The following is a 12,896-nucleotide window of genomic DNA, read 5'->3' as shown; positions in this document are numbered from 1 at the left end:
TAATACCACAGGAAACAGTGGGGATAATGACTTCCACAGCTGAAACCTTGCCAGCCCCCACAGTGATGTTTATTTGCCATCCAACCTGTTCATAAGATCATACAGACATGGATGAGAGGAAAACACAGTTATAAGCTTTGATTCAAAACTTCTATGGCCCTGATAAATTTTCAACCGTAGAAGTTCAATTCAAATGTTTTATGTGGTGTGGTCCATTTGAACCTTGTATATAATTTTTTTTTTGGCTCAAGCCCTAAAATTATGTGATAAAATAAATGGACGGAGAGGATAAAATACATAAATGACAACGGACCTCACAGAGTTTACTCAGTATTGTAAGGGTAGTGAGTTTCTCACTACGCAAACTCACTACCCAATCCGCTTTCCCTAGACCTCCACGAGGCCCACCACGGTGTTTGTTTTATATCAGCAACCTGCGGGAGCGGATTGCGTACTGAGTAACTCATTACGCTAAGCGTATCAAGTATACTCCATGGGATCCACCGTGATTTATGTATTCGATCCACCCCATCCATCCATTTTAACAGTTAATTTCATATCCTAATTCCAAAAATAAAGTATATGCAAAAATCAAGTGGACCACGCCACAGAAAATAGTGAGAATTGAGTGTCTACCATTGAAAATTTCTGGGGGGCCACAGAAGTTTTGGAACAATCTTATATTATTGTTTTCACTTTACCCGGATCTTTGTGATCTTATGAACATGTTAAGATGACAAATAAAGATCACTTTTGGCACTAGAAAGGTTTCAACAGGCAAAATCATTATTTTCATTGCTTCCCATGGTATGATCCACTTGAGCTTTGGATATGCTTCAATTTTTGGGTCAACATCTAAAATTATATGAAACAACAGATAGATGGATTGGATAAACCGAATACATTCACAATGGGCCCAACTGAATTTACTCACTACAAAAATACTCTGATTTCGCTCCCTGCGGAAGCGGATTGCGTACTGAGTAACACAGTACAATTAGCGCACTCAGTAAACTTTGTGAGGTTTATCAAGATTTATGTATTTTATCCCCTTGGATCATTCCTTTTATAGGATAATTTTAGAATTCTAGATAAAAAATGAAGTATATCCAACACTCAAATGGGCCACACCATAGGAAACAATGTGAATCGAAGATCTATCGTTGAAAAAATTTCTTGGGGGCTACATTAGTTTTGGATTAAGCTTATTTTTATGTTTTCCCTTCATCTATATTTGTAAGATTGTTTGAACAGTTTGGATGACAAATAAACATCACCGTGGTGCCTAACAAGGTTTCAATGGTGGAAATCATTATTCCCACTGTTGTTTCCTGTAGAATGATATGCCTAATCTTTGGATATTCTTCAATTTTGAGCCCAATGCCTTAAATTATATGGAAAAATGGATGGACGACATGGATAGACTACATACATTTATGGTGGGGTTAATTGAGTTTACTCAGTACGATAAGAGCGTGCTGAGTTACTAAGCACGCAATCCAATTTCGCTACCTACGTACGGCGTCAACGGATTATAAGGGAAGCGGATTGCTTAGTGAGTAACTCATTACGATAAGCGTAATGAGTAAAGTTTGTGGGGTTTATTGTGATCTAGATATTTTATCTACTCTGTTCATCCATTTTAAAAGATAATTTTATGGCTTGAACCCAAAAATGAAATACATACAAGTCTCAAGTGGACCTCACCACAGGAATCAGTGTGAATTGAAATTCTACCGTTGAAAATTTCTCAAGCCCACGGAATTTTTGGATATGATATTTGTGTTTTCCCTTCATCCATGTCTGTGTGATCTTATAAACAGGTTGGATGACAAATAAACATCACCGTTAGCCCTAGCAAGGTTTCAATGGTGGGAGTCATTATTCCCACTGTTTCCTTTGGTGTGGTCCGGTTGACCTTTGGGCATGCTTATATTTTAGACTCAACCACTAAAATGATTTGTAAAAACAGATGGACGGCATTGATAACCTACATACATTCATAGTAGGCCCAACTGAGTTTACTCAGTACGCAATCCTATTTCGATTATAAGACCCGAAGTGGGCCATACTCCCAACTGATTGAAACCTTCCTGGGGCCCACCCTGATGCTTTAGATGTCATCCAACCCGTTCATAAGGCGATTCTCATCTAGATGAAGTGAAAACAAAAATATAACCCTGGCCCAAAACTTCTGTAAACCCACTAAGGTTTCAGCGGTGGTCATTCAATCCTCACTCGTGTGGCTAAATTGAGTGTTAGATCTTCCCCATGTTTGGGGTCATCTCCTGAAATGACCTGATGAAACGGATGGACGGAATGGATATAACACATACATCCTTGTGGGCCCCATATAGCCCTGTAACCGCAAGTCGAGTACCTGCAGGTAGGCCAGGATTGGTATCCTCCACAACAAGACGCCGGGGTTACTTTCACAGACCGAGAGCGAAGTAGGTGGAACTTTCATACGATACACTCCGTCCATCAGATGTGTTGCCTCATATTAACCATTGAAATCAAAAATCATGATCGTCTAAAACACAGATAAGCCACAATGCAGGAAACGACTTGGATGAAACAGCCACCATTAATTTTCTGTAGGACCTACCGTAGTATTTATATGAAATCCAATCCATTCATCTGATTTTTCTACATTAGGATCAAAAAGTTATCCTTAAATCACAGTATTACAAAACTCGGTGGGCCACACGACGTGAATTTAAAGGTTTTTACTATAATTTTTATGGGTTGTCTACCTGAGTGTTGCATCCAGGCCCTTAAAGTGGCGGCGTACACGATGGACAGCGTGGATTTCATGCATGTTAAGTGGTTTTCTCCCGGGTCGGTGAAAGTAACTCTGGTAGGTACTTATGGCGAGGTACCAAGTGTTTTCCCTTGCACAAAACCTGTTTTAAGCAACCAGGTCTGTGGGGCCCACATTTTGTATTCATAAAATCCACTCTGTCTATTAGATTATAGCCTCGATTTTAGACCCTAAGATAAAAAAATCATATGGATCTGCAACTCAGATGGGTCACACCACATGGAAGAACCGGGATGGGATGCCAGCCGTAGGTTTGTGTGTAGGGATAGTGCATCAAACCCGTTAATCAGGTGTCACCGATCATGATTAAAAGAATTTACAAAAATCATCCTGATACAAAACTCGAGTGGGCCATTTAGTTATTCGAGGATTAGCTTTACATTGTTGCCGCTTGGGTGACCAGCGTGCTTTTTGAATTTATCTTATTTATTTACTGCATTAATTATAGTTCTCACGTAATGAACAGAAGACATTTTTATGTTATGTTAGTGCTTTGTATTCCACCGGTATTAGAATCAATGTAGGGCTTTGTTGGTTGGACTGACAAACTATAGATTTGATGGAGTTATCTGGGATGCTGAGTAGGGTTACGTAGGTCTAATGTAACATCCTTGATTTTCACTGTTTTGGATTTTCAAAAATTCATCAATTTTTATTTTTTATTTTTTATTTTATTTAATCAACCTAAATATTACTTAATGACCATTAGCACTCAATGTCAGTTTATATAAGGTATACCAGTGAAGAACCGTACAAGTCCGGTTAATTATGTAATGTCCCGTCCAACCAGAACAGTGTACTGAGGCGTCCTCGTAGGATTTGCCGCAGGACCGTTCGTTTAAACTACTCATGGTTTGGTGCCATAATTAAATTAAGTTAGGATTAGCCCACTAAAGTAGACCAGTCGGGTTGTCATTAGGCCAAGTGCGTGTCGTCAAGTCAAATGGCCATTTACACTTGGCAGCAGCCCGTGCGGGCTATACCGCAACATGAGAAGGTCAGAAAATTATAAAAATTGAGGGGAGCATAGATCTCACTGGGCTTGGGGACCATCGCGGACCACGGACCCAGTGGACACCCAGAAGTGTAATCTGGCACTTGCCAGATGCGCCCCACCAATGCCAAAATTGGAATCTGGCACGTGTAAATAAAAACTGAAATGTAAGACATTTCAGCCATCAGATTTCTTCATAATTTACAATGAAGGTCTAATGTATTTTTCTACACCCGCCCACAAAATCTGGGTCCCGATCATGGCGCGGTAACCGTTGATCGCAAATCAGACCCGTGCGACCAAACCCCATATCCGATCATCCCCAAATTTTGCATGGCCCTTCATCGGGCCAAGGAATACCTATCCTATAAATTTCATGGTTAGAGGGCCACCAGAACTGCCTTAGTTATCTAAACAAGCTCTAGACCGCTCGTTGGTGGACCACTAGTTCCAAAACTATAGAATAATGTCCGTCTCATTGGGCTTGACGTCCATCGCGGGAATCGGACCTGGGTACGGTCCAGAACCGGTCAACTTGAGCCGAAGGACGAGTGCATGAGAAGTGCAAATACCCTAAAGGAAGGAGTTGGAACTTAAGTGAATTGAGTCGTCCACTCTTATGCAAAGTTGAGGATTTCGGACCGTCAGTTTGTGACCAAACTTTACCCATGGAGTAAGGATATTTCCCTGCTCATATCCGTATAGCTGCGGCCCTGATCGACTATCGGTGACCGTTGAACAGACTTCTTATCATATCTGTCGATCGGCGCATCCAAATGGCGGGCCAATCATATCCATACGTAGATCATCATTAGAGCTAGCTATCCTACGGTGTATATTGACTTGTACACCTCATAGTGGGCCCTAGAGCTTAGAAAAACTCTCTCATAGGTCTAATATAGTAAAAACCCAACACTTGGGGCCATTTCCACCAAAACTGGCATTATAAAAGGGGCTCATTTGGGGCACCCTTCTCCCCATACGAAATTGCCCTAGAGGAGGAAGGAGAGAAGAGAGAAAAGGGAGAAGAGAAATAGGAGAAAGGAGGAGAAAGAGAGAGGAAGAAGAAAGGAAAAGAGTATGTGGTAGGAGGTGGGGCCCAAGGAAGCTCAAACTTGCAAAGAATGGTATATTTTCCTTCAATAGAGCAACTTAGTGTAGATTTATAGGTATTAATGTTGTCTTCTTGATTTTGATTTAGGAAATGGTGGTTTTACCCAAATCCCCAAACCCTAAGATCTCAAAGAATGAAAATCTCCTCTTAAGGTGCGGACTATTATTCCTAGGTGGCTTAGCACCAATTTCAATATGAGCTTAATGATTTTGACTGTTTCCTTGATGCATTTAGAGAATATAGAGGAACCTAGGAATTTTTATTTATTTAGAGTGGTTTGGAATTGTATGTTTATTTGATTTCCCCACATGACGTTGTTCTTGCTTCTTACATGACTTGGTGCAAATTTGATGATGACTTGTTGGATTGCTCATATGATTGCTCACGTGATGATGCCCTATAGCTTGCATGCCTTATTTACTTCATGTGTAATTTGTTTACATGAGTTGTAAGAAGTGAGCAACTTCCTCACTAACACACCCAACACACATGCAATATTGCTTATAAATTGTTAGCTTGCTTATTAGGTGAATATGGATTATATGATTGAGGTATGAGAACATGATGATGATTTTGTTAGTTGATATCCCTGTCCGTTGACATGTTGTGGACCACCATCCAAACCCTAGGGTTGGCCAAGAAAATAAGGAGAGTTAAGGCGGTCCCGTTGGTAAGGTTGCTTGCACCCGATGTCGTTCCGACATGCACTTGCCTGGACTCGTGCGGTCTAGCCTACTGTCTGGCCAACCATGATTGTTAACCCTGTTTGCTCACACTTGTATGGAACTTGGGACACCCTACAAACGTTGTAGCCCAACAATAACCGACTTGCCTCGTGAGCCGGCATGGTGGAATGGGACACTATGTCTCGGCCTACACCGGGGTGATGAGCCCGACCTCACATTCAACACCCCCATAGGCTTGAAGTCGGGGAGTCAAGGATCGCGGGTCTCGGCCTCACACATTGGGGGTCTTGGCCTCGCAACTAGTTCGGGGCATTTGATACGTGGGGTGTATCGATGGATGAATGGACTTAACTAAGAACCTGGTTAACATCATCATTGCATGGCATTAGATAGGTTGGCGACTCGGCAGTCGAGGTCGCACTGAGGGAGTGTTGCATTGGCGAGGGAGCGTTGTGGTGAGGGCATACATCATATCATCCTGCATCCATGCACATTAACAAGACTAGATAGATGTTTATGATTGATTGTTTTTCATTAAATTCTTATTATAATTGATGCTTATTGCAATTTAAGGTTAATAGCACCTACTGAGTTGATCACTCACTCCCACTCTGGGAAGTAATACAGATTTCATGGAGCCTAGCGATGCAAGCCTTGAGGAGGAGGACCGGTTCTCTTCTTCCAGCTGATGAACGGGTCCTCATCGGACCTGTAGATGGCACGTTGGATCGCCGCGCTGAGAGCTCAGCTTTATTCTTTTTGACTTGTTATTCTTTTTATGAATTTATTGGGCGTCACCTTGTGCGCCTGTTTGTATTCTTTTAAGTATGTATATATAAGTATAATTGATTTTCTTCTATTTCAGTAGACTTGTGTGGTTGTGCTTCATGTTCCAGGAAGTTCCAGAATGTGCATTTAGACTGGATTAATTGCATATTAATGAAAATTGGATATAAGTGACCCCGGGAACTCGGGAGTCGAGTGTATGCACGACCCCCGATTTTCAGGGTGTTACAAGATGGTATCAGAGCAATAGTTTGGAATCCCTTGGGCCATGGGTCATGAACTCACTAACGCGTCCGCTGACTTGAGAGGATACGTATTAGAATGCTAGGGACCACCCTAGCCCCTGGGCTGACGCTCTTAGACGAAAGGCAAGACTCACAAAGTGTTAGGGTTGGGTAGCGAGAATAAGTAGTGACGCTACGAAATAGGTCAGAGAACCTTATGAAGGGTTTAGGCTGAGGAGAGAGAGCATAACAATATTAGAATTCAACTTAGGAGCCTTACGACACGCTTCAGCCCATTCTTGGGTAAAAAAGTCGGAAACTTAACGGCGAGACCCGATCCGACTAAGTAGGAAGTTTAGGTAGTCTAGGCTACCAAATCCTTAAGGGCCCGTTTGGCCAACTGCGTTGGGTGGGATTAAGGTGAATGGAATGGTAAGAGTAGCAATACATACATGTGTAAGATATTGTCTCTAGATTATCTGTATCCTATGTTTTCTAATACCTGGTTTGGGATGCATGTAATTAAAGGTAAATCGCTGGATTTCCTTTCAAATTACACTTGAAAATCACATATCACACCTTCCAACACAAGACTCATTCTACAAAGACTATGAAATAAGCTTTAAATTTCGTCCTACACCCATTCCCTACATGCCATTCTCAAATCTTGAGTTGGGAGTAGCATTGCAACCCCATTTAGTACAATTAAATGCCCTTAGCCAGATAGGCATAAGTCGAAATCTCCATTTCTAACATATCTCTTTAAATATTCACCTGGCATCACTCTATTCTTGAATTTCTCGGGTACATTGGTAGGAACAAGTCAGAAATCGAAGAATTTGACGGTCGGAAACATCATTCTAGACCAAATGAGTGAATACCGGGCTAAATTTGATGATTCCGACCTGCTCTAAGATGAAGACTTAAGGGTGAATGAAAATTTACCGAAAATAGTGAAATTGAAGAAAAAATAGGATTTTGGCCTCTAACCAGGAGGAATTTCATGAAATAGATATGCTCATTGTGTAGATCAGATTCTCCTACCCTAAATTCATATTTGGCACGTCACGTAACTCATCCCGGTTTGCGAGATATGGTTGTCGCAAGGCGCGACCATCCAACTCCCGGGCGTTGCAAATCCCGCTGGGCGTTGCACCCCGCCGGACGTCCAGCGGGCCGGCGTTGCAATGCCCAGCGGGCGTAGCACCCCGCCCGACAACGGGCCGGGCGGGCCACAGCGGGCCGGGCGGCCCGTTTTCTTCCAATTTTATCTTGATTTTTAAAAATTCATATCTCCTTCGTTATAACTCCGATTTAGGTGATTCAAAAGTCATATTAGAGCTTGATGAGTCTAGTTTTATATAAAAATAAGAATAAAATAAAATAAAAATTATAATATAGTTAAAATTAAGATGTTTCACCAACTGTTTAAAAATTATAAATTTCGGACAACTGTTGGTCCTGGAATTTTAATAATTTATTTACAACTCCAAATGAGGTGAAATTTTGTAGGATGGCTTTAAACTTAATGATAAATCATCATAAAAATTTTAAAAATAATTTAGTTACTAAAAGTATAAGAATTATTGTAAAAAAAATTAGGGATATATAGAGCCCATTTCCCTCTACTCTCACTCCATCATCCTCACTCTCCCATCCTCAAACCCATCTCTTCAAAATCCATCTTCTCCTCCTACAAACTCATCATCTCATCTTCCTCATCTCCAAACCACCTCCCCAAACCCTTCCTTAACCATTTTTTTTCTCTCAACCCCGTTCTTAAGTCCATCCACAAAAACCCATTCATAAAGCCAACATCAAACATACTCTCTCCAACTAACTCTCATCTCTTTTTTTTTTCTCTCATATCCAACCCAAACCCATTTTCAACATACATTCTCCAAAACCCAACATCACACTTCATTCCCAAGTCCCACTCCATTCGCTCAATCACTCTCAAAACCCATTACAAAAAAAAATCTCTTCTCCTTCTCCATTTCTTCAACTTTTCTCAAATCTCACTACCCACTCTCTCAAATTTGCATCTTCTCAAATCCTATTTTCTAAAACCTATCTCCAAAACCATTCTTAAAATCCCTTTCTCAAACTCGCTTCTAAAACTCACTCCTAAGAATCATTCACAAAAACTCATTTTTAAAGGCCATTCCCCAAACCCTTTCCTAAAACTTAATTTCAAGCCCCTTTTCAAAATCTCTTCCTCATATTCAATGCACCTCTAGCCAAGAAAGATGACCTTCCTTGCAACCATTGCCTCCTTCTTTTCCTCCTGGTGATCCTTTCCCTCATGGGAAAGAAAGGACCGGCTCGCGAGGACGCGGGCTGAGTCAGGAATCGTCCTGTATAATTAAATCAGATTATTTTTAGTATATTTTTTTTTTCCAAGTAGTTTCTAGCATGGTTGGATTACAACTCCTTAGAAGGATTGAATTTTATTACTTAAGATCTTATAAGTTCGTGTTCGATGCAAACTTCGCTAAAACATTATGAATTCCTAAAACTTTTTCTTCCTTCCCTTTTTACATCGTTCATAGCGTCATTAGCCCTCCAAAATTTTGAGATATCTTAAAACTTTTGATTCTTCCTTTACCCGAAATCAACGAAAGCAAAGTGTGATTTACTCATAGCCTACGCCCATAAGATCAAGATGACAGTATATAGAAACATGTTTAGGCCCTTAAGGGGTGTTTAGCACATGGAATTTGATAAGATTAGGTGGGATGGAATTGCATTTAGTCTCATGAAATTGCATTTGATCCCCATGCATGAATTCCATCGATTTTGAAATCTACTACACATGTAGGCCCTGCATTGAGGCATGCGCTAAACCATGCCATCCATCCATATGCACCATTTACATGTGACATTCTGATTATATACGTGTACAAATGAACGACATCCATTGTGAATTTGGTCTGCTGATTACAAATTTCATGGTCCACCAAACATGATTTAGCTTAATCCGGTGTTTTTCGTGGCAATTTTTTTTTAAAATCCCAAACATGGGATTAGATGGCTATAATACCATGATATTTCTAGACATGCAATCATTGTGAAATAATGATATTAATCCCATCTAATACAATTCAACACTATTCAATTCCACTAACTAAACAGGCCCTTAGGCTTCCAAATCCCACCCCATTTTCTCCTTATTCCACTCATCTCTCTCAAATCCAAGGGCTTCATGGGGCCAATGTCATATATGGATTGTATCCATGCCGTTCATTCAGTTTTTTTGAATTATTTTAGGGTATAAGTCAGACAAATAGACGGTTGAAGTGAACCACACAGTGAGGACTGAACTCCCACCACTAAAAATATTTTTGAGGTATATGTGGAAAATGGCATGTCAAATAATGCACTCTACATATTCCATAATATGGGGAGGTGTGGATGAGGCCTATTTTGAGATACAGTAACAGTCTCTTCAATAATTTGGTTAGGAGCCGTGAAGCCCATGTAGCGATTCATGTGTATGATCAGATAATTTGAGTTGGGATCAGCTGGATCTTTTCACTATTACAACGATGGTGAATGTTTGCTTCAAGAATGGGATGATACATAGGCCAGCTGAGTTTGTTGCAGGTGTAGAAGATAAGGGGTTTGAGCCAAAATGTGGTTACTTGTAATTCATTAATTGATAGATGGTGTGAGTTGGGTAAGACAAAAGTTGCATCAGACATTTTGCTGATAATGGGTGAGAAGGGTGTCTTGCCGAATGAGGTTAATTATACTTCGTTGATGAAAGCCTACTGTAAAGAAAGTGAGATTTAAAAAATATATATATATGTATATATATATATATATATATATATATATATATATATATATATATATATATATATATATGTATATGTATATACATGGTATAGCTCGTTGAACTCTATCGCCTAATTTGCTTGCTCAGCTTTACCATTTGAGGTGTGTATGCAATAGTTGTGTTGGGTTTAGTACTAAATGGGACTATGTCAAGATGCGAGGGTAGTCAATGTGAGGCTCCGCCATGGCCAGCTCCTAGATCTTAGTGTCATATCTCGGGTATTTCCCTAAGTGCAGACTATGAGGCATTCGCACACACCCTCGTTGCGAATGAGTCAGCCTACCACTTAGTGTAGTCACGCTATTTTGGAGAGAAGAGTAATATAAGAGAACCTTCAAGGTAAGTGAATTTGTTATACTAGGACTGAAGAATGAGGTTTATTTGGTTAGTTACAAATGAGGACCCGTCTTCCTTATGTAGACCTAAGATCCTTTTAGCTACCTTACATGGATAGTTAAGATAAGGCTTACGATATCATCTTGCGGCCTTTCTAGGGTCACCATCTCTTCTAAACCCTAGAGAGAACTCTCCCATTCTAGATCTACTCCAAAAACTCATCTCAAACCCCCTTCACAAATCCAACATTAAACCCATTTCATTTTTCTAAAATATTTTCATCAACAATCCATTTCCTTGCCAAGGGAAGTGGCATTCCTAGCAACTGTTGCCTCCTTCTCTATTCTATGATTCTTTCCCTCATGGGGAAAAAAACACCCCCACCCTCGTCCGACCCAGAAGATTAGAAGCTTAACATACGGATAATTAGTAGTTTGTTTTGAGTCAGTTAGGACTATTTCCATGTGTTGAAAGATAATTAGAACTTTTGCTTGACTAGGTTATATTTCCCTTACATTTGGAATATCTATACTGAAATCCATATTGTAGGATGTAACTGGCCATACTAATGACACTTTGAATCCAATATTTATTTATGGATTGCCTTGAAATTTTCTTGTTGCCTTGTGAATGCTTGGATGTATGATTGCCTTACTGCGTCCTTGTTAATGTTATTAGCACTTTAAACCATGAGAATACTTTAAAAATTTCGACTATTCCTTTATTCTTGAAATTTATGAAACTAAAGTGCAGTCTGCTCTTAACCCACTAGACATGGGATCGAAATGGTAATATACATATAAGAATTTATACTATTAGAAACCTTTTTAAGATAATCTTTTGACCATAAGCACTGTGGGAGATTTAGATCACTAAGTTAGACAAGAATTAAAATGAGAACTCTCTCGGACCAAGACCCAAAGGACAACCTTATAATTAAAAGATTTAAACATTCCAATAATGGCCGTTTCCTAAACATTTAGATTAATCGGACTACGGAATTACGGAAGTATACGCCTGCGAAGCATTCGCGGCTTGACTCAATTCTCAATCCTGGGCGACTACCAATGGACTCACTACTTTGGCCGAGCAGAAGACCAGGATCCACCAGGATGAAGAAGGGATACGATGAGCCTTCTACCCTAATCAGGCAGATGATCGACGTATCGGGTTCAAGCCTACTACAACCGTCTCTCCGTATTGATCTACTATTGAAAACAAATATTTTTACTCTAAATAGAAGAAAACCGTCGCCATGAATCTAAATATTTATAAATAAATTTTAGTAAACCATCAGGATGAAAAAGTTTTAAGGGGGGTAGACTAAGCTTAGCATATATAGTATACACCCTACCATGCATATAAACTTAAAATCAACAAACCTAGGCAAATGAAATAATGAAGTCTTTACTTACTACCCTTAGACAATTTCGGGGACGAAATTATTTTTAAGGGGGGTAGATTGTAACATCCTTGATTTTCGTTATTTTGGATTTTCAAAAATTCATCAATTTTTATTTTTTATTTTTTATTTTATTTAATCAACCTAAATATTACTTAATGACCATTAGCACTCAATGTCAGTTTATACAAGGTGTACCAGTGAAGAACCGCACAAGTCCGGTTAATCATGTAACGTCCCGTCCAACCAGAACAGTGTACTGAGGCGTCCTCGTAGGATTTGCCGCAGGACCGTTCGTTTAAACTACTCATGGTTTGGTGCCATAATTAAATTAAGTTAGGATTAGCCCACTAAAGTAGACCAGTCGGGTTGTGATTGGGCCAAGTGCGTGCCGTCAAGTCAAATGGCCATTTACACTTGGCAGCAGCCCGTGCGGGCTATACCGCAACATGAGAAGGTCAGAAAATTATAAAAATTGAGGGGAGCATAGATCTCACTGGGCTTGGGGACCATCGCGGACCACGGACCCAGTGGACACCCAAAAGTGTAATCTGGCACTTGCCAGATGCGCCCCACCAATGCCAAAATTGGAATCTGGCACGTGTAAATAAAAACTGAAATGTAAGACATTTCAGCCATCAGATTTCTTCATAATTTACGATGAGGGTCTAATGTATTTTTCTACACCC

Source organism: Magnolia sinica, chromosome 15, assembly GCF_029962835.1.
Source record: "Magnolia sinica isolate HGM2019 chromosome 15, MsV1, whole genome shotgun sequence".
NCBI classification, from domain to species: Eukaryota; Viridiplantae; Streptophyta; class Magnoliopsida; order Magnoliales; family Magnoliaceae; genus Magnolia; species Magnolia sinica.
Note: the sequence above shows the minus strand (reverse complement) of the source record.